Source organism: Scylla paramamosain, chromosome 7 (assembly GCF_035594125.1).
Source record: "Scylla paramamosain isolate STU-SP2022 chromosome 7, ASM3559412v1, whole genome shotgun sequence".
Lineage (NCBI taxonomy): Eukaryota > Metazoa > Arthropoda > Malacostraca > Decapoda > Portunidae > Scylla > Scylla paramamosain.
The window spans coordinates 6,922,501-6,943,949 of NC_087157.1; the positions used below are offsets into that span (position 1 = coordinate 6,922,501).

The 21,449-nt window shown below is 41.9% G+C and overlaps 1 protein-coding gene across 1 annotated transcript in view; it reads right to left on the reverse strand.

The window, feature by feature from the left end:
- Nucleotides 1–21,449, reverse strand: part of LOC135101960 (potassium channel subfamily T member 2-like) — a 523,352-nt gene that overhangs the window by 442,711 nt on the left and 59,192 nt on the right.

Sequence of the window (21,449 nt, forward strand, 5' to 3'; positions counted from 1 at the left end):
AACAGCTTCCAAGTCTGTTAATATCACGGCTGTTACTATTTCTATTGATACTCTAGTGATATGTATTGATATTTTATTGATACCTTCTACTTCAGCAACAACTGCAACTTCCACTACCAGCACTACCACTACTACTGTTATGATAACTATTACTGCTGCTGTTATTGTTTTTGTTATTGCTACTGCTGCTACTACTACTACTACTACTACTACTACTTCTACCACCACCACCACTAACACTACTATTACTACTAGCCACCACGACCACCATCACCTCTGCCTATCAGTGATCCGGCCACGACTTCTTTACTTCCTCTCGTCAATACAATCAATAGCTGCCCTTTCCATCAAGCCCGCCTCTCTCTCTCTCTCTCTCTCTCTCTCTCTCTCTCTCTCTCTCTCTCTCTCTCTCTCTCTCTCTCTCTCTCTCTCTCTCTCTCTCTCTCTCTCTCTCTCTCTCTCTCTCTCTCTCTCTCTCTCTTTCCCCCGTGATGGAATGGCAGTATTGTGAAGGTAAAAAAAAAAGTTCCAGCCACCATACCTTCCCTAGCATTGTGTTACCCAGTACGTACATCCATCAAGGAAATAGATTTGCGCAGGGCGGGAAAAACTTATATTAATGATTCTTATTATTATTTTACTCCCCCAGGTTGTACACGACCACAACCACAACCACAACCACATCCACACACACACACCAACACACACAAGGCTGGCAGGAGGTATACAAGTAAGTGCCAATCATGATAAAGTATTCACGTGTAATTTCATAATTCACGCATCACACATGACCTTCCCTCGACGTCACACAGCAACAAGCAATCACTATTCTGGGTGCACTCTCCTGGCCACGAGTCAGGTAGTCTTCTGCGTTCACTTCTCTACCATTGTTCTACGTTTCGTCTTCTTTTTAATGTGTATAAATTTCGATGATACTAGTTTAACTATATAAGTGCACTATTTTACAACTTTTAGTAGTTTTCTTTTACGATTCCAATATACGTATAAGGACATACAAAACAATATGTATTATCTTACTCTGAAAAAATAAATCTATATCATAACATCCTCTAAAATCTTACCATTGATAGGCTCTCAACAAACCAGAGGATTTGAGGTGGAGCGAAAATGCCAAACAGAGTGGATGTGAGTGTGTTAGGTTCCTCTACTTTTGACCATCACTACATGTAATAGACTAGGGTTCGTATTCTCAAACACACCAGCGTATTACTCCTGTTCTATTTCATGGTCTTTTAGAGAAAGTTGTCAAGGTTTTCCAGTGTTTTCATGACTACACTGAAAGTTTAACAAGTATTCTACATCATCAATAAGAGAAAACGTTATTAAAACCAGACTAATCATCTCTGCGAGGTCTTTATAAATTGCTTGTGTGAAGTGGAAAGTTTCGAGAACACGAAATTAAGAAAGGAATTTACACGCCGGTCTGTATTTTACTTTTATTTCCAACAGGTGACTTAACAGTGACGAGAGTTGTGAAGGAAAATGGATATTTAATTGAAACGCAAAGGGCAAGCTCTTTCCTAACGATATGGAAGTGTCCTTTAGATTTTTAGGCGAGAAAAGGTTCGGAGGAGGGAACGCGGTGGTGGGTGAGTAGCGCGGCAATCTGTGGAATGTGACAGAATTCCAGAACCAATAAACGTAAGTAAAAAAAACGAGAGAGAGAGAGAGAGAGAGAGAGAGAGAGAGAGAGAGAGAGAGAGAGAGAGAGAGAGAGAGAGAGAGAGAGAGAGAGAGAGAGAGAGAGAGAGAGAGAGAGAGAGAGAGATCCACACACACACACACACACACACACACACACACACACACACACACACACACACACAGATAGATACAGACACAGACGTGTACACACACACACACACACACACACACACACACACACACACAGATAGATACAGACACAGACGTGTACACACACACACACACACACACACACACACACACACACACACACAAAGACCTGCGTACAGACAAAGAGAAAGATACAATAAATGAATAAGAAAGACAGACAAAATATAGACAGAAAAACAAACATATACACACAAACAGAACAAAGCATAGACACATGAAAATAAATAAAATAAAAAAATCAAACTACACGCTGACAGGACGTGTATCAGTAAGTATACTACCGGGTCGATGCCTTTGTATACAGCTGCCACGTCCCTCCAACAAACCCCACCACCTCTCTCTCTCTCCAACCAAAGTCCCTCTATCCCACAAACTCACCGTCATTTCACCGGCAGCCTCGCGGGAACCTCTGTCAAGTCCACACTAGCTCATGGCGATAGGAAGTGAAAACTGACCACTCTGTTTTCCTATCCTATTTTCCAGGTATTCCTCGTCATCTGTGCTATTGTGCGTTATCTGAATCAATGTAATCGTTCTTTGCTTTACTTCCTCGTGTATTTTCTTGTCCCCCTGGTGTTCTTCCTTACCTGTGTTGTTTAATGTTTTAGTGTTAATGTGTCAATGTTTAGTCGTTTTCTTGTTTTTTGTTTATTTCCTCATGCCTTTTTCTTGTCTCTGCCAATTATTTTTCTTTCATTTACAGTCTTCAGCGAGAGTGAAGGAAGGACAAATCTCAAAGGAAGAGAGGCGGAGGAGGGCATATGAAGGGAGGAAAGTACGAAACTAAAAGGAAGATTGGCAATGAGGAAGAGTAGTGAGGGAATTTACAAGAAAGATGAAAAAAAAAGATTAACTTTATAGTTTTTTCCTCATTAGCATGGGGAAAAAAAAACGGTCTTCTTTTTTAGGAGACATTGCGAATCGCGTTACCGAGACATTATAAAATAACAGGAAGAGTTGCAGGAACGATCATACTGAGAACGAAAGAGATTAAAAAATATAACAAAATGAAGAAATTAAAGAAAAGAATAAATGTTACGAAGCAAATAAAGCAAATAGGATGGAAAACAAATATAAGAAGAAAAGGAGAGATGAAGAAAGAATGAAATAAAAATATAGGTGTTAGAACGCAAACAAAGCGAACAAGGATAATAACAGGTAGGTAAATGGGAAGAAGGTAAACAAACAGAGAAATAGAGAAAATGAGAGATGAAGAAGGAATTGAACAAAAGAGAAAAGAGTGTTAGGAAGAAAGTGAAGTAAACCAAGGTGATAATAGGGAGGTTAATGGTAAAGCAAACAAATAAGGAAGGATAAAAAAAAAAAAAGAGAAGGGAAAAATAGCAGGGAAACACGTTGGGTACACCTGTCACACGCCTGTCACACACCTGTTCACACGCCCTACTCACATGCCGTTGCTATCGTCATCTCCTCTTCCTCCTTACCCTTTTACTATGCCGTAAAGAACATTCATGTAATGTAATGCGTCCTAACTCTCTCTCTCTCTCTCTCTCTCTCTCTCTCTCTCTCTCTCTCTCTCTCTCTCTCTCTCTCTCTCTCTCTCTCTCTCTCTGTCTCGCTCACCACACCCCGTACTTCAAACAACATTTTTCTTCTCAACTTTCCACACCTCGGAGTCCTCACAAACCCCTGTTTCCTGTCGCTGCTCCCCAAACCTCTTGTGTCCTCAATAATGAAACATGAGATGGAGAAATAATTGCCTATCAACTGCGAAGGAGGGACACAAGGGCAAAGAAAGGGGAGGCGAGACGGAGAAAGGAAGAGGAAGAAAAAAAGACTTGGATTTTGTGTGTGTGTGTGTGTGTGTGTGTGTGTGTGTGTGTGTGTGTGTCAAAGTACAGCAATACGATACACAACCAGTTTCGGAACTAATCTCCCCCCCAAAAAAAAAAAAACAACAACAACTTTACGAAAAGGTCTCCAAACTTTTCAAAATGTCCGAGAAAAGCAAATTACGAGGAAGCATTAAAGATACTTCTCCAGAAACACGCATCATTAAATTCTCCAAGAACAAAAGTAATGTGACACGTAACAATCGATTGCAGCAAAGGAATCACCGTCCAGGCAAGGCAACAAAACACTTAATAGATGATGATGATGTTTCTCGACTCGTATTGCCACTCGCAGGAACAAGCTCCTCATGCACGGGGCGAGATAAACAAGTACCGTGGTATCAGGTTACTACAGTTCTGGATATCATTACAGGAAGGATTTTTTCTATATTGCCAAGAGATAAAAGGAAAAAAAAAAAAGACTATCTATATCTCTTCATCCACTATTTTTATTTTTAGTGGTGGGAAGCCCGGTAAAATGGACAAGAGAAAAAAAGAGTGTAAAAGAAAGAAAGAAAGAATTAGGGAAAAAATAAAAAAATGAGCGTAAAAGAAAAGAAAAAGGAAAAGAAAAAAAAGGAAAAACAAAAAAAAACATCTCCCAACACCTCTCCCCTAAAAAATAACAGCAAAAACAGTCCGCCATGATTATATTAGGTTTGAAAATGAGAGAAAAAAGAAAAAAATGAGCGTAAAAGAAGAAAATAAATAGGAAAATAAAAAAACACACACAAAAAAAAAAAACATCTCCCAACACCTCTCCCCAAAAAAGTAACAGCAGAAAACAGTCCGCCATGATTATATTAAGTTTCAAAATCCCATCCCCGCCTGATACTGAGCTGGTTAATGCAAAACACGATCCATTCACCCCATGACAGATTTGGGTACACCGCGTAATTATCGTTTTCATTCCAGAAGGGAGTCCGAAAGAAGGGCTCATCTCCATAATATCCCCACATCACAACGCTTTCACACACACACACACACACACACACACACACACACACACACACACAGCTCCAGCTCATCGCCCTGCCTATAGTGTGTCCTAACCCTTCCATTACTCGTGCTGTGAAAATATTCTACCTAGTGCGGTGAGTTAGTTAGCTAAAGTGAGTTACATCACTTACATATGTGCGAAACGTAATTACTTTGGTGTTCTGTAAAATTTACGTCAGCTTTTTCCAACAGAGAAATGCTTCCCCCTCCAGCTGTGTTTTGGGGGAAGGATGGGCTGAGAAATGCCTTGTTATTTATTTATTTATTTATTATTTTTGGGGGGTATTAGAAGTAAAAATCTACAGAAATGGTTACCCAGGTCAGTTATTTCTTTATATATCAACATTATACTCGTTTCTTTTCAGTACATTATTTTAAGTTTCTTCTGTTCCTCCTCCTCCTCCTCCTGTTCCTACACTTCTTCCTCATTCTTCATTCTCTCTAATTTCCTCCTCCTCTTCCTCCTCCTATTCTTACAACCTCTCCTTCATCCTTCATTCTCTCTTATCTACTCTTCCTCCACTTCCTCCTCGTCCTCCATCTCACCAAAAGATTACTGAAGTTGATATCATTATATTTCAATACTTTCACTTCCTTTTCCTATTTATCATTTCTAATTCAAGTTTATCCTCTTGTTCCTCATCCTTCTTCTATTCTAAGACTTCTCACTCATCCTTCACTTACTCTTATCTCCTCTTCCTCGACCTCTTCCTCCATCTTCCCTGTTATCAGATTCTTATATTTCTCCTATTATTACTTTTCCGCCTTGCCACATCTTATCACTCAATGTATTTGCCTTATTCTTTTACTTATTCCTCCTCCGTCGTCTATCCAGCAAAGTCTTGACACAATCACGCAGGGCAAACATTTCGTCCCCAGGCTTTGCAGAGAGAGAGAGAGAGAGAGAGAGAGAGAGAGAGAGAGAGAGAGAGAGAGAGAGAGAGAGAGAGAGAGAGAGAGAGAGAGAGAGAGAGAGAGAGAGAGAGAGAGAGAGAGAGAGAGAGAGAGAGAGAGAGTGCGGGGGTGGGGTATAAGGATCAGAAAAATGACAGATGCAGTCACCTCTTGTCTCGTCTTTTCTTCTCTCCGTGTTCTCTTCTTTTGTTCCTGGTTCTTCTTATTCTCTCTTCTTCTTCTTTTTTTTTTCTTCTTCTTCTTCTTCTTCTTGTGCTTCTGCTTCTTTTCTTCTCCTTTCCTTTTCTTTTTTTCTATTTTCTTCTCTTTTTCTTCATCTTCTTTGCCTTCTTTTCTTCTTCCTCTCCTTTTTCTTTTTTTCTTTCTCTTCTTTTTCTTCTTTTCTTCTTTTCTTCTTTCTTTCTTCTTCTTACCTCCTACTCCTCCTCCTCTTAACTCTTCCTAGTCCTGCTCTTCCACCTCATCTATTACCACATCCTCCTCCTCCTCCTCCACCTCCAGCTCCACTTCCTCCTCCCCCTCCTCCTCCTCCTCCTCCTGTTTTGCTCCATCCCCATCTCGTTCTCTCCTCTTCACTCATGAATATAATGAATCTGTAATTTCAGCTTAATTCGACTTTTCATCAAGCTCGCGAAAGTTCCATCCGAATCATATCCTCAGTGTGTGTGTGTGTGTGTGTGTGTGTGTGTGTGTGTGTGTGTGTGTGTGTGTGTGTGTGTGTGTGTGTGTGTGTGTGTGTAATCTGATTGCTCTTCCACGTAAGGGATTCAGTAATTCATAACAAACAAGAGCAAATAACCCAATTGGCCTGCTAGTTTTCATGTGGCTTCTTCGTCTCTGCCTCCGCCCTCTCCTCCCCATCTCCCTTCCTCCAACTGGGCCGTGATTGGGGACTATTCAGTATATTGATAGCCAACTTATACGTACATTAATATGGTTTCTGTTTGCCTCCCTGTGTGTGTGTGTGTGTGTGTGTGTGTGTGTGTGTGTGTGTGTGTGTGTGTGTGTGTGTGTGTGTGTGTGTGTGTGTGTGTGTGTGTGATTATGTTCATAGTTTATTACTGACAAGAACGTACATTATTATATTCACCTCTAATATATATTTTTTTGGGTCGAATACAAAATCAAAATCACGAATTAAGACCAAGAATTAAAATAAAACCTTTTAAAACTTTGTCAAAAAAAAAGAACATGAAGACTGACACATGAAGACTACATCATAGAAACACGTAATGAAAAATTAAAGATAAGAGAAAAGAATAAACACGTACTCTTATTCAGTGAGTAATTATCTTTTTTTTTTCATTAGTTATCATTCACGTATGTTTGTGTTTTCCTTTACGTTCACTACTCCTATCCTACCTAACAACGTCGTTCCAAATCCTTTAACTGTATCACCTGTGGCGCAGTGGACGCTCACCTGAGGCCGCGGTAAATGTGTAATTAGAGGAACCAGCGGGGGTCAGATATGATGATCGGATGGCATTTGATGGTGGGCGGAACGGGGTGAGTTTCAGTGATTGATATCGCTGCTCTTCCTCCTTTGATTTCATGATATATAAAAAATTCAAAGAGGGAGAATGAGGAAAGGGAGGAAGTACGAAGAGGAGAAAAATAAGAGCGATAACGCTAGTGTGGAAAGGAACAGGAGAGATAACAAGAACAAGAATAGGACAATGACGTTAGTGAGTAAAAATAGGAAGAGAAAAGGGTGCGAAAAACAGGAACCAGAACAGACGAAGACGCAAGTAAGGAAAGTGAAAGGAAAAAAGGACGAAGAGGAAAATGCTAGGAACAAAAATTAAAACGTGAGATAAACGAGAGGAAGGACGATGATGAAGAGCAAACAAATTGGGCAACAGCAGAACGAGAACGAGAACGATATATATATATGTATATATATGTATATATATATATATATATATATATATATATATATATATATATATATATATATATATATATATATATATATATATATATATATATATATATATATATATATATATATATATATATATATATATGCAAGTAACCTAGTAAACTGAAGGAAAAAAAGGAGGAGAGAGAGAGAGAGAGAGAGAGAGAGAGAGAGAGAGAGAGAGAGAGAGAGAGAGAGAGAGAGAGAGAGAGAGAGAGAGAGAGAGAGAGAGAGGACGGGGATGGAAGGCAACAGTATGTACAGAGAGATGGAGAGGAACAGATATCAACAAGCCAAATCGACGCTCGCTGGCCTGCCTGGTGGGGACAGCGAGGAGGACCCGCCACCACCTCGTCTATCTCGCATCAGCTGCCCTCGGTGTTAATCAGAGAAGCCGAGTGTTCCTGCGGCACACAAAGACCAGCTCGGCATTGAACGCTGATGAAGACACACAATTCGGCGCGACAGTAATAAAGACACAGAGCGAGATCTTTCCCCTAGTGATATTCACCCAAAGAATAAGTAAGAGTGATAGATTTTTTCTTGTCTTGAGTTGTCCCCTTTCGCTCACTTTTTTTTTTATTTCCATGTCCTTTTTCTCCTCTTCCTGTTTCCACCCCTTAACTATCTTTGTACCGGCCTCAAGAGCCTATATTTTTATAACTTACTTTTCTCCATGTCTTTTTTTCTCCTTTTCCTGTTTCTAACCCTTGCCTATCTTTGCACTGGCCTAAGTTGCCTACATTTTTACAACCTATGGTCCATACAGGGAGAGCCATGTCTAGGCCTGATGGCTTCTTGCACCTTCCCTTACTTTCTTGAATTCTTTTATGTTCTAATTTCATGTATTTTCTCCTATTTCCCTCGTCTGCCAATCATCACACTGCCCTCCACAACCTCCACATTTACAGATACATAGTCTCGCTTTCTTCCAGTGTATCTCCACCCAGTGCACTCCCGCAACCCGAGGCAATCTGCACCAGTTCCACTAAAGGATTAAAACGTATTCATTCTCATTCAAGAAAAAAAATAAGAATAATCACACATTTTTGACATCGTTAATAAATCCGCTTCACGTGGACGCAAACTTCAGGAAAAATAATAAAATTGGATTAAGGAAATGTTACATGTGGAAAAAAAAATATTGGAATGCAAAAAAATTATGAAAGTAAGTCCACAGTAAATGAAAATGTCATTAAAGAAAAATATCTCGACCTGGACGAAGAAAAAATACACAAGCTAGGATGGTTATTAGTGACAATTTCCAGAGAGAGAGAGAGAGAGAGAGAGAGAGAGAGAGAGAGAGAGAGAGAGAGAGAGAGAGAGAGAGAGAGAGAGAGAGAGAGAGAGCCCTATCAGCGACTAGCAATGTGCAGGCCGAGCAATGGGCTTTGTGGTGTCTAAGGGAGGAACGTCTCTCTATGCTGCCTCTGTGCGAACGTCAGTGACCGCACGGTGGCCGGTAGAGGGCGGCGGCGGTGGGCAGCTCACGACCTCCACCTCCCTCTCGTGTGGCTTGATGTTTCGTAACAACAATAAGGCTCAGCGCTGCTCCATTCCGCCAGGCTCCCATCTGCAATACGTAGCGCTCTGGTTTGCATAATTTCACGTCGCGTAGTCAAGCCGGGAGGGCGTATTAGAACAGGCCAGACGTTTTTAATTCATGACCGAACTTTGGAGGAAAACAGAGCGTTGGTTTTCCTCATTTACCATCTAAAAATGACCCACAAAATTAAACATGTATCTTGGTTCTATTATTCCTTGTTACTAGTGTTAACATAACGCCCTTTACCATCTAAATGACACAGGAATCCAAAGTAGCGTGCAGTGTGTCGAGTCTGATAAATCCCGCTGAAATTCCATGAGCAAAATCTGATACCACGGTAATTAGGTGCATATGGAATGGCTGCGCTGCGTGGAGGCGTGATGGAGACACGGTGGAGCTGGTGCATTGTGCGTAAGGGAGAGGCTACGACTCAGGGCAGTGATGTATGGAATGTGTATTGTGAGGACCGCCGTGTTGCATTGTGTTGCGCGGGGTGAGCTGGTCTGGGTGCCGCTGTGGTGCTTCCTATATGGATACGGGGTAGCTTCGCATTGCTCTCTCTCTCTCTCTCTCTCTCTCTCTCTCTCTCTCTCTCTCTCTCTCTCTCTCTCTCTCTCTCTGTATATGCATGATCATTCGGTATTGAAAATTATATATATATATATATATATATATATATATATATATATATATATATATATATATATATATATATATATATATATATATATATATATATATATATAGATAGATAGATAGATAGATAGATAGATAGATAGATAGATAGATAGATAGATAGATAGATAGATAGATAGATGAGTTGAGAGGAAAAGCTTTTGACTCCACCCTGTCTAGAAGAGCGGTATGACTGGGAACTCCTCCCCTCAGCCCATGTGAAGCATACTCCATACATGGACGGATAAGGACCCTGTACAGAGTTAGCAGCTGGAAGGGTGAGAAAAACTGGCGGAGACGTCTCAGAACACCTAACTTCAAAGAAGCTGTTTTAGCTAGAGATGAGATGTGAAGTTTCCCGTTCAGATTACTTATAATCTAAACTGGAAACTTCACATCTCATCTCTATACCTAACTTCTATGAAGTTAGGCGTTTTGAGACGTCTCCGCCAGTTTTTCTCATCCTTCCAGCTGTTAACTCTGTACAGGGGCCTTCTCTACAGATTCATAAGCTAGCTCATCAAATTAATAGTAATCAGAGACAAAATAGAATCATGAGGTAATGCTGAAATATTGGTGTGTCATGCACATATACATCATGCAAAAATATGAATAGAGTGAAAATGACATGGCAATATTTTACGATGTTGGTAATACTAAAATCGTCAGTGATAGTAATCACGTTACGGATCAGGAAACGACAAATGGTTACTTCTTCAACACACTAAAAAATTACACTATTCTTAGCAAGACTCACAATTTACGTCGTAACAGTAAGAACAATAAAGGCCAAGAGGAGGGGAAGTCAACGGCGGAGGGAGGCGGGTAAGTGTTTTCCTTAGAAACGAGGAGAGGTTGCCAAGGCGCTTATGGCGGGGACACCTGAGAACACCTGGCGGCTGGGAGGAGTTAGAGGGATAGGGGATAGGGAATAGGGGGTGGCCTTGTAAGAGGAGTCAAGGGGGAGAGGAGAGGAGAGGCGTGAGCGAGCCTCGGGATCAACGGAGGAGCGAGAACGGGAAGGATTTGAGGCAATAAGAGTGGTAGACGAATCTCGTGTGGGCGACTAACAATTCTCGTGGTCATTAGGATGCACATACATTAGCGGAAATGAGACCCAGAACATTACTGGCCACAAAAAGAAGCAGAAAATATATCTATTCTTAATAGTAAATAGGAAGCAGAAAAAGAAAACCTTCTTTCATTAGAGTAAATTTCAGAAGAATGTATAAGACAGAAAGACAAAACCTACTTTCATTATACTAAATTAGAGAAGGATATTGATAAGGGAAAAAATAAAATGATGTGCGTAAGAAACACGAACACTAAAAAAAAAAACTTAAATATATATACACACACACACACAAAAAAAAAAAGAAACTTGGTAATACATATAACAAAATAAAATTTCCTTATATCCTCGCAATCTTGAGAGGAATAATAAAAGTGGAAGGGAAAATAATCCAAGACCTTTCTTCTCAATGTTTGGGCGCAATTTATAGGTTCCCTCCCTTCACAGCGCGGCAAGGTGGTGCAGGTGAGGTCGCTGCTTCCTGGGAGGCTTGCATTTCCATTTCCGTCTTCACGAGCTTCATGATCTGATGATAACGGTCAAATATCCATTCATTCCTTTCGCTTTTCTCCTCCCGAACTCGAGTGAAAATAGAAAGACGCTGGTAAATAAGAGCGGTGTTTTGTTGTGCGGTGCGTTAAGAAGCAAAAAATTATTACGTATCTTAAAATTAACAAGGCAAGGAGGAAAACTATTTAGGTGTAGGTAAAAGAAGGAAAGGAAAATTATATTATTATTTACTTGCGCCAAAGGAAACGTTCTGTGTAGGTTATGGTGTATGGTTGTACAGGTGTGTAGATGAAAAAACGCGGTGTAGAATGAAGGTGTGTGTGTGTGTGTGTGTGCAGATATAGAAAAAGTGGGTGTGTGTAGATGCAAAGGCGTGGTGATGCGGAAATATAGGGATATATTGGTGTAGGTGTGCACAGGTGTGTAGGTGAGAAGGTACAAAGGTGTAAATAGGTGAAAGAATAGGAGTGTGCAGATATGGAAGTGCTGTGTTGATGGATAAAGGTGCAAGTTCTAGAAAGGCAGATATGTAGTAGGAAAATAAAGAAGTTAAAAAGTTAGTAGAAAAGTAGGAGAAAGGAGAAACAGGAAGTGGAAGTTGAAGGTTCTGGCAACGACGCCTTTCCGCCACACAACAGGTAGGAACACTGGGAATCACTACCACTTCACATGCTGATCAAATTAACTCGTGAACAGGCGAATACTTGGCTTGGAAATTCAACTAAGGCGGCGGCAGCGAGGACGGCGGAGAGGCTGTACTGGTTTGCTCGTCACACTCGCTTGTTGCATTCACTCCCCATCGTTACATTAGCGGCTTCACTGCCTGGCTGAGCGCGCCCTGACCCACCAAGGTGAAATCGGGGGAACAGGTCACCCAATTTGGCCTCGGAATCCCAAAGACGCTGTGTTAATGTGGACTTCTCCTGTCCCTTTACTCCTTCCATCCCCTACAGCTCCCTTCCACTTCCTCCTTCCCATCCCCCTTTCAGCTCATCCAGTCCCTCCATCCTCTCCATCCCCTCTTGCTTCTCCAGTCCCTCCCTCCCCTTCTCCCTTCCCCCTCCAGCCCACTCATTCCTCTCCAGACTCCCTCTGCAAGACAACAGTGGGAATGAGATTACTTGGATGGTGCAGCTGCCTTTTCCTCTCTTCCTCGTTTGTTATTGTCGTTATTATTTCCTCTCTCTCTCTCTCTCTCTCTCTCTCTCTCTCTCTCTCTCTCTCTCTCTCTCTCTCTCTCTCTCTCTCTCTCTCTCTCTATCTATCTCCGTGAAAATGGTTACGAAAGCAAAAACACCGATAAAAAAAATAGTAGTAGTAGTAGTAGTAGTAGTAGTAGTAGTAGTAGTAGTAATAGTAGCAGTAATAATAGTTGTTGTTGTTGTTGTTGTTGTTGTAATAATAATAGTAATAATAATAATATTAATAATAATAATAATAATAATAATAATAATAACAATAATAATAATAATAATAATAATAATAATAATAATAATAATAATAATAATAATATAATCAGCAATCCTCTCAATTTCCGTAACGTTTTCCCTTCCTTTGCTCCTCTCATAAAACATTTTTTTCCTTTTCTTCTCAGTCATTACCTCTTCTCAACGTTTTACTTCCCTTGATGCTTTAACTCTCTCTCTCTCTCTCTCTCTCTCTCTCTCTCTCTCTCTCTCTCTCTCTCTCTCTCTCTCTCTCTCTCTCTCTCTCTCTCAATCATAATGTCGGCAGATAGCGCAGCACAATCTCCTGTGGAGGTCGCGGCGCTCTTCCGGGAGTCACTATTATACCCTGCGTCCGCGGTTCCCGTACAAGAAATCTCGCACATAAAAAGTTTAATGATATATGATAAGATAAAATAATGAAGACAAAATGGATTACAAAAGGGAGAAAAAAAAGTAGGGGACAAAATCATCACGGGAAATATGACCGCAACCACCACCACCACCACCACCACCATTATTACCGCTACCAGTACCAATACCATTTTTTTCTTTTATGTAAAAGTGGCTCCGTCCATGGGCAATAAAACTGATAAAAAAAAAAGAACCAGTGAATGTGTCAGCCTCTAGAGAAAGCAATTTAAAATAAAGTACATAATGCATTGTACGGATTGTTGAAACTACAACGACTACTACTACTACTACCACCATCACCACTACTACAATGACTCTCAAATAACATCTTTCCTTGGCTTTGTGGAGGTAAACAAGCAGCCCCACGTCACGCAGGCATCACCGCTCTAAGACGCCCCGCAAGGTACAGTCTCGTAATCCCATAAAGGCAAGATGTAAATAGAATATGGAGGAACTCTGCGAGGTTCTGTGGTTCGGGTTACTGTTATGGGGGCACGGATTACGTATATTTGGGTCATATTTTCTTCCTGTTCCCTTCCATCATCTCTTCCTCTTACTGTCTCCTATCTTTGGTCTCTCTCTCTCTCTCTCTCTCTCTCTCTCTCTCTCTCTCTCTCTCTCTCTCTCTCTCTCTCTCTCTCTCTCTCTCTCTGTCTCCCTCTGTCTCCCTCTCTCTTGCGGTCTTTTTGCCTCTTTTTTTATTGTTTCTATCTATTTACCTATCTATCTTAACTATCTATCAATGAAGCTCTCTCTCTCTCTCTCTCTCTCTCTCTCTCTCTCTCTCTCTCTCTCTCTCTCTCTCTCTCTCTCTCTCTCTCTGTCTCTCTCGCGGTCTTTCTGCCTCTTTTTTCTTGTCGTTTTTATCTACCTATCTATCTATCTACAATATTTATCTACCTATCTATCTATCTATCTACAGTATCTATCTACCTATCTATCTATCTATCTATCTACCTATCTCTCTCTCTCTCTCTCTCTCTCTCTCTCTCTCTCTCTCTCTCTCTCTCTCTCTCTCTCTCTCTCTCTCCCCCACTTTAATGAGATACAGGTAAGAGAGGAGGCGGGTTAGGATGCACTTTCTGTGGCTCCTCGCAGGGAAGGTGGGATCCAATTTGCGAGATAAAAACTCATATAAAGGAACATGTGGAGGGGAAACAGACCCAACAGTCCGGAGGGGGGACAGACCAAACAGACCCTCTCTCGTGTTGGAATGTCACTCACGCTCCGCCGCCGCGACACTCAAATTAATATATATTTTTTCTCCCCCTCCTTAACCTTCCTAATTATTCCGTGTAAATATTTGCGCGTTTTTTTTCTTCTCTCTCTCTCTCCCAATAAAACAAACTGCGAATTTCTGCATGAGAAGGTCAAGGGCAAGCGGAGGTCTGAAAACACGCAGGTCTGGAGTCACATTGCGTGCTGTGGCCATTGCATTATTTATTTTATTCTATTCTTTCACGTGACCTGACTCCCTGGGGTCACCTTCACTTCATCACCACAGCTGCATGAACACAACACTTCCTCCTAAGTGACACAATAGTCGGTGTAGCAAAAAATGAGAAAAGAGGGAGAGAAAAACAAAAAACAAACAAACAAAAAAAGAAAAAAACAAATTAAGCAAATAAACGTGTGTTCGTGTGTTTTCGTCAATACCAACATTGAGAGAGAGAGAGAGAGAGAGAGAGAGAGAGAGAGAGAGAGAGAGAGAGAGAGAGAGAGAGAGAGAGAGAGAGAGAGAGAGAGAGAGAGAGAGAGAGAGAGAGAGAGAGAATGATTATGATATACAATAATAATAATAATAATAATAATAATAATAATAATAATAATAATAATAATAATAATAATAATAATAATAATAATAATAACAACAACAACAACAATACCACCAACAATAATAACTACTCTGATCCACCAAAGAACAGAACAGAACATAACACGCGACAGTAAACACCTCAAGAATGATAACAAAAGCACAGTGGACAGAACATGAGACAGACGCATCCTCGCACTCCTGAATGGCTCACTAACGCCGCGATAAAGCGAGTCTTGATAACCCTTATTCAGTGTTAGCAGTACAGGTTAACCAATACTTGCGTACGGAGTGTTGTGACGAGTTGTCTGGTTTGTGTTACCTGTTTTTGCTCCCTTCAACTGATTTGCTTTCTCTTCTTCGTCCTCCTGCACTTCCTCCTCCTCCTGCAATTACCCCTCCTCCTCCTCCTCTTCCTCATTCCTACATGTGTTTGTCTGATTAAGAGTGATTGTGTGTGTAATTCCGTGTGTGTGTGTGTGTGTGTGTGTGTGTGTGTGTGTGTGTTTGTGTGTGTGTGTGAGCGCGCTCGCCAGGTCGCCGCTCCTGCCGCAGGCCGTCCCTCCATTACCTCCCATCACTGTCCATTAGCAGTTGTTAGCGTTACGATCAAAAGTAATCCACAAAAAATGGACCGTACGCTTTTGCTCTCTCGGCACTTTCTTCCTTTTTTTTTATTATTATTATTACAGCTGGTTTTCCTTCTGTCACCACCACTACCAAGGTTACTACTACTACTACTACTACTACTACTACCGCTGTTGCCTTCACGGTCTTCATTCACCTCTCCTATACATATGATAAGGCAGAACTAATGCACATTACTGCCTTGGGAAGATCCACCAACAGGTAAAACGAAAATGCGGGTCTAGATGAGCTATGTTTGGACTCGGTAATCATATCTCCAGGGTGCTTTTTCCCGGGAATTTTTTGGCTTGGAAAACGACATTAACAAGGACTAACACGGTGACCTTAGATTATTTTCCTCCATTTTCTCCCCTCACGTCGTTTATTTTTCCCCACATTTTTCGTTCGATATTACAAGTTGAAGGAAAAGAGGCCATGATGAATGAACTGCCAGAAAGCATGCGCCGAACAAACAAACACACACACACACACACACACACACACACACACACACACACACACACACACACACACACACACACACACACACACCACACATCGTGACCTCCAGCCCGTCAAACGCCACACTCCAGACCACTCAGCTTCATTCCCATCTTTCCACAGAGACTCCTCGCTGCGTGTCAGACCAGAGAGAGAGAGAGAGAGAGAGAGAGAGAGAGAGAGAGAGAGAGAGAGAGAGAGAGAGAGAGAGAGAGAGAGAGAGAGAGAGAGAGAGAGAGAGAGAGAGAGAGAGAGAGAGAGAGAGAGAGAGAGAGAGAGAGAGAGAGAGAGAGAGAGAGAGAGAGAGAGAGAGAGAGAGAGAGAGAGAGAGAGAGAGAGAGAGAGAGAGAGAGAGTTTCCTAACATTTCCCCACCTGTTGTCCCCGCTCAGTTGGTCCTCCCTCTCCCTCCACTCTCCCTTTCCTCTCCCAGACCCAGCATTCATCCTCACTCTCACCCCACACACGTCCATGTCCATCCTGTACCTCATCGCCACAGCATGCTCTCTCTCTCTCTCTCTCTCTCTCTCTCTCTCTCTCTCTCTCTCTCTCTCTCTCTCTCTCTCTCTCTCTCTCTCTCTCTTTCGCTACGCCCGTAGTCTCAGCATTCCAGGATGTCTCGCGTCCCGGAAGCCTTTAGTTCAGCCAGAGGAAGCCCTTAGCTGATTCGTTTCAGTTGACGTGCACACTTCAGAGCACTCCACCATGTCACTCTATCTTCACTCCACACACCTGTCCTCTCTCCCTCCCGTGAAGTAATGATTCCTGAAACTCTTATCTTTAGTTTAGTTTTCAGTGTGATGAGAATGGAAGATATGTTGATGTAAAATTTATCTAGGTTGACTTATCTCTTTTATTTCAGATTATGTGTTTAGTTTTTTTTTTTTTTATATGATTCCTGAAGTTTTTATCTTTATTTATTTATTTATTTTTTATTTTTTTTTATGTTGAAGAGATTTGAAATTATTATGTTCACGCAAAATTCCTCTATATTTGCTTCTCTTATTTCAAAGGATACGATTCGAGTTTACTTTATCTTTTTTTTTTTTGTATCAAGGTCAAAAGTAATGGAAGCAACTCACTATGTACACGTGTAATTACTGAACTATTATTTCCAATCATTATTTCACAGGGATGCGCTTCGCGTCTTCCATGAACTTATCTTGATGCTAAAATTTGATCGCATTTTCTCCCAGGCAGCCTCTCCATTCCTGAGGGCAGGCTTTCAAGTTCCGCCTCTTTCCTTGTTCCAACCACATTATTTTTCATGAAGGGAGTCCTCACATCTCTTCCTTTCCCTCTCCCTCCTTTCTCTCTCTCTCTCTCTCTCTCTCTCTCTCTCTCTCTCTCTCTCTCTCTCTCTCTCTCTCTCTCTCTCTCTCTCTCTCTCTCTCTCTCTCTCTCTCTCTCTCTCTCTCTCTCTGTGTGTGTGTGTGTGTGTGTGTGTGTGTGTGTGTGTGTGTGTGTGTGTGTGTGTGTGTGTGTGTGTGTGCATACTTGTGTATGGTGATGCATTTCCCAAAAGCATCACGATGTTTTCTGGCCGTAATATATCTTCAAACATTCCTTTCATATTTGCAAACCACTCTGTATTTTACGATGCTACTGATGGCGATCCTTCCTTTTACTGTCAGCCTCACTTTACTCACGTCTTCCACCGCTAACGGAAAACTCTCAGCGAGGATGCGAATATGAAATGGATGTGGAATTTCTCTCTTTTTACATACATCGCGTACACGGCCCAAGTTTTCGGGTATTTTCAGAGTTTTTCCCCACTGTTTTTCCCTCCCTGCTTTTTTTTTTTTTTTTTCGCAGAAACCAGCCATGCGTCTCCACAGCAGCGCCGCCGTAACTTGCAGACGATCGGCGGCCTCCAGGATACACGTTCCCCACTTAGTGTCGAGCCGCTAATGTGTTGCGCGTTCTGCCGATACCAAGGCGGCGGCGTGGTTTTGTAAAGAATGGTAGCGTGTTTACCAGTCAGAGAGAGAGAGAGAGAGAGAGGATAAAGGGATTTTTTTGCTTACTCTTAGGAAAGGAAAGGACTTACCAAGTATATCTGATTACTGAAAATTACCCGAGTAGGAGGGAGACGCGGATAAGGAGGAGGAGGGAGGAGGAGGAGGAGGATAAAAAGGTAGAGGTCAATGCTCCTGGAGAAACGCAACTTGGAATCCTCTTTGGTCCGCGTTCTTCCTTTTCTCCGGTGCGCCTTCTCTTCCCTTTGCTCCTCCAGGCACGAAACGAATTTGCCGAGAAAAAAGAGAGGAAGAACACAAGAGGCGGAAAAAAAAACAACAAGGACGAGAGAGAGAGAGAGAGAGAGAGAGAGAGAGAGAGAGAGAGAGAGAGAGAGAGAGAGAGAGAGAGAGAGAGAGAGAGAGAGAGAGAGAGAGAGATTACGCCAGGTACGAATGATAGAGAATAAAGGTCAAAGAAGGGTAAGGTAAGGTAAGGTAAGAAAGGGATGAAGGGAGGGCGACATAAGAACAAGTGAGAGAGAGAGAGAGAGAGAGAGGAGAGAGAGAGAGAGGGAGAAGAGAAGGGAGAGAAGCAGTGAAGTTTTTTTTTTTTTTTATGTCACGTAAAGAAACGTGGCTTGTTGAGATTTGTCTTTTCACTTTATTTATTAATGTGTGTGTGTGTGTGTGTGTGTGTGTGTGTGTGTGTGTGTGTGTGTGTGTGTGTGTGTGTGTGTGTGTGTCCTTGACCTTTTCGCCCTTCACCTGCATCTCCTCTTTCTCTCCTCCCTCCTCCTCCTCTTCGTCTTCACCCCGTACTCTTCCTTCCCTTGATTTCCCTTCATGACAAGACTCAGCACGACATCACATTATAACGAGAGGAAAGTTCACGAGTTGAGGGGGAGAGTCGAACCCTGAGATCAAAGCCACGGGGTAAAAACGGTGAGGAGTTGGACAGGTGGAGACGACGGCACCGGGTGAGAGGAGAGGTGGAGGGAGAGGAGGGAGAGGAGGGAGGAGTGGAGGAAGGAAGTAGTCGATGTTTAACCTGCCCAATATTAATGAGCTGGATCAATAGTGTATTCCTCTGGAGACAGCAGGAATTACAAGCAGCTACAACAAAAAACAGGAATGAAAACAGTAATAATGTGCTTGATGGTGGTGATGGTGATTGTGAAGGTGGTGGTGGTAGTGGTGGTGATAGTGGTGGTGGTGGTGGTAGTAGTAGTAGTAGTAGTAGTAGTAGTAGTAGTAGTAGTAGTAGTAGTAGTAGTAGTAGTAGTAGTAGTAGTAGTAGTAGTAGTTGTTGTTGCTGTTGTTGTAGCAGTAGTAACAGGACTAATATCAATAGCAGTAACATTGAGAGACATTAGCAACAACAACAACAACAACAGAAATACAGCAGCAAGATCAGCAGCAACAGAGGCACCAGAAACAAACAGCAACAGCAGCAAGAACAGCAGCAGCAAAATTAAACCAAGCACAATGTATCAATAACCCTTAGAACTCTCTTCATAAAAACATTTTTCTTAATCATTTCGCAAAACGCTGGATATAAAAAAAAATAAAAAATAAATAAAAGGAAAAACATGTGGAAGTTGTGACGAAAACCCGAACACAAAACGAAACGAGTCTGGAATTCTTGAAAGTAGAAAAAAGGTTCATCAGTAAAAGACTCAAAATATTGGGAAAGAGCGGTAGTCAGACCAAGATTAGAAAGAGAATTGAAAGATGAAAAAAAAAAAAGTGAAGAGGAGGAGGAGGAGGAGGAGGAGGAGGAGGAGGAGGATGAGGAGGAGGAGCAGAAGGAGGAGGAGGAAGGCGCAAGATATACTCAGGAAAAGAAAATGAGAAAAAAAAAATCTGAAGGGTGAGAAGACCAATTCTTAAAGCTGAGATAAAATGATCTGTCCGTCTAGGTATCTGTCTGTCTGCCTGTCTGTTTATCCATGTGCCTGTCTGTCTGTCCATTACTCCCTTGCTTTCACTGTGGACGTAATGAAACCTTGTAAGACCCGTGACATCAGCGCCCTCTCCTTTCATTGGATTTCGTGAGCAGTACGTTCGAAATGAAATAAGAGAAGAAAACGTGTGAGAAAAAAAGAAAAATGAGAAAACCGAGAGAAAAAGAAGAAAAATAATTATATAAGAAAGAAGATAGTGTATCTGAGACCAATGCTCTTTCACCGCATCCACACACTCACACACACACACACACACACACACACACACACACACACACACATAATACACAGTGACCTTGACTCGAGATAACCCTGTTCCTACTGCCAGCATCCCTCTCTCCCCTCCCATCTGTCCTCACTCACTCTTATAAGACCTACATCTCTCTCTCTCTCTCTCTCTCTCTCTCTCTCTCTCTCTCTCTCTCTCTCTCTCTCTCTCTCTCCCCCCTCACTCTCCCACACAGGTCCCACCCGCTGCTGCCCCAACACTCATGAATCGTAACCCCCAGTCAGGCATCCCACGCGACACCCACGCCACTCACCTACTGATTACCTGCTTTTGTCCTGCGGTAAATAAACCGAAGGTCGCAGTTTCAACTTCGATTAATGTCATCTACCACTTGAGGCATTTGAGTTGAGGTTTGAAAGAGAGAGAGAGAGAGAGAGAGAGAGAGAGAGAGAGAGAGAGAGAGAGAGAGAGAGAGAGAGAGAGAGAGAGAGAGAGAGAGAGAGAGAGAGAGAGAGAGAGAGAGAGAGAGAGAGAGAGACTGTACAAAAGATCAGACTCCCTGAGGACAGGCGTGGATACATGACACCATTGTTCAGACTCAGCACTCATTGCAGACGAACATTGATCCTGCCAGAGGGCGGAGGATTCCAATAGACACACCTCCCCCTCCCCTGCCATGCCCCGCCAGCCATGCCCCATCAACCTTGCTTTCCACTTTACGTAATCTCCCACCAGCGTTTTATGGTCTTGTCCTGTCTTGGCGTCTCTTCCCTTCCTGTGTTTCGTTTTCCATGTAACTTGCATAACCACTGTCCTACTCTGCACTGCATTCTCACGCCTTGTGGTCCTATCGCAACCTTTGAAAGGTTCCAGTGGAAGCTATTGAGTTTCCAAGGGTATTTTTATGTTTATAATGATAGTTTGACAAGGAATTTACACTACCAATGATAAACACTCATGGGAACCTCTGTGGCCTTCGAAAATTATTCTTATGGAAGTTAATGATTTTTTCAAAGAAGTTTTAATGATTATAGCGATAGCTTAGCAAGGATTCGACACTGCTAGTGCGGAAAAACGCTGATGTGAGCCCAGTTAATCCTCTCTTTCGCATTTGAAAATTATTATGAGAG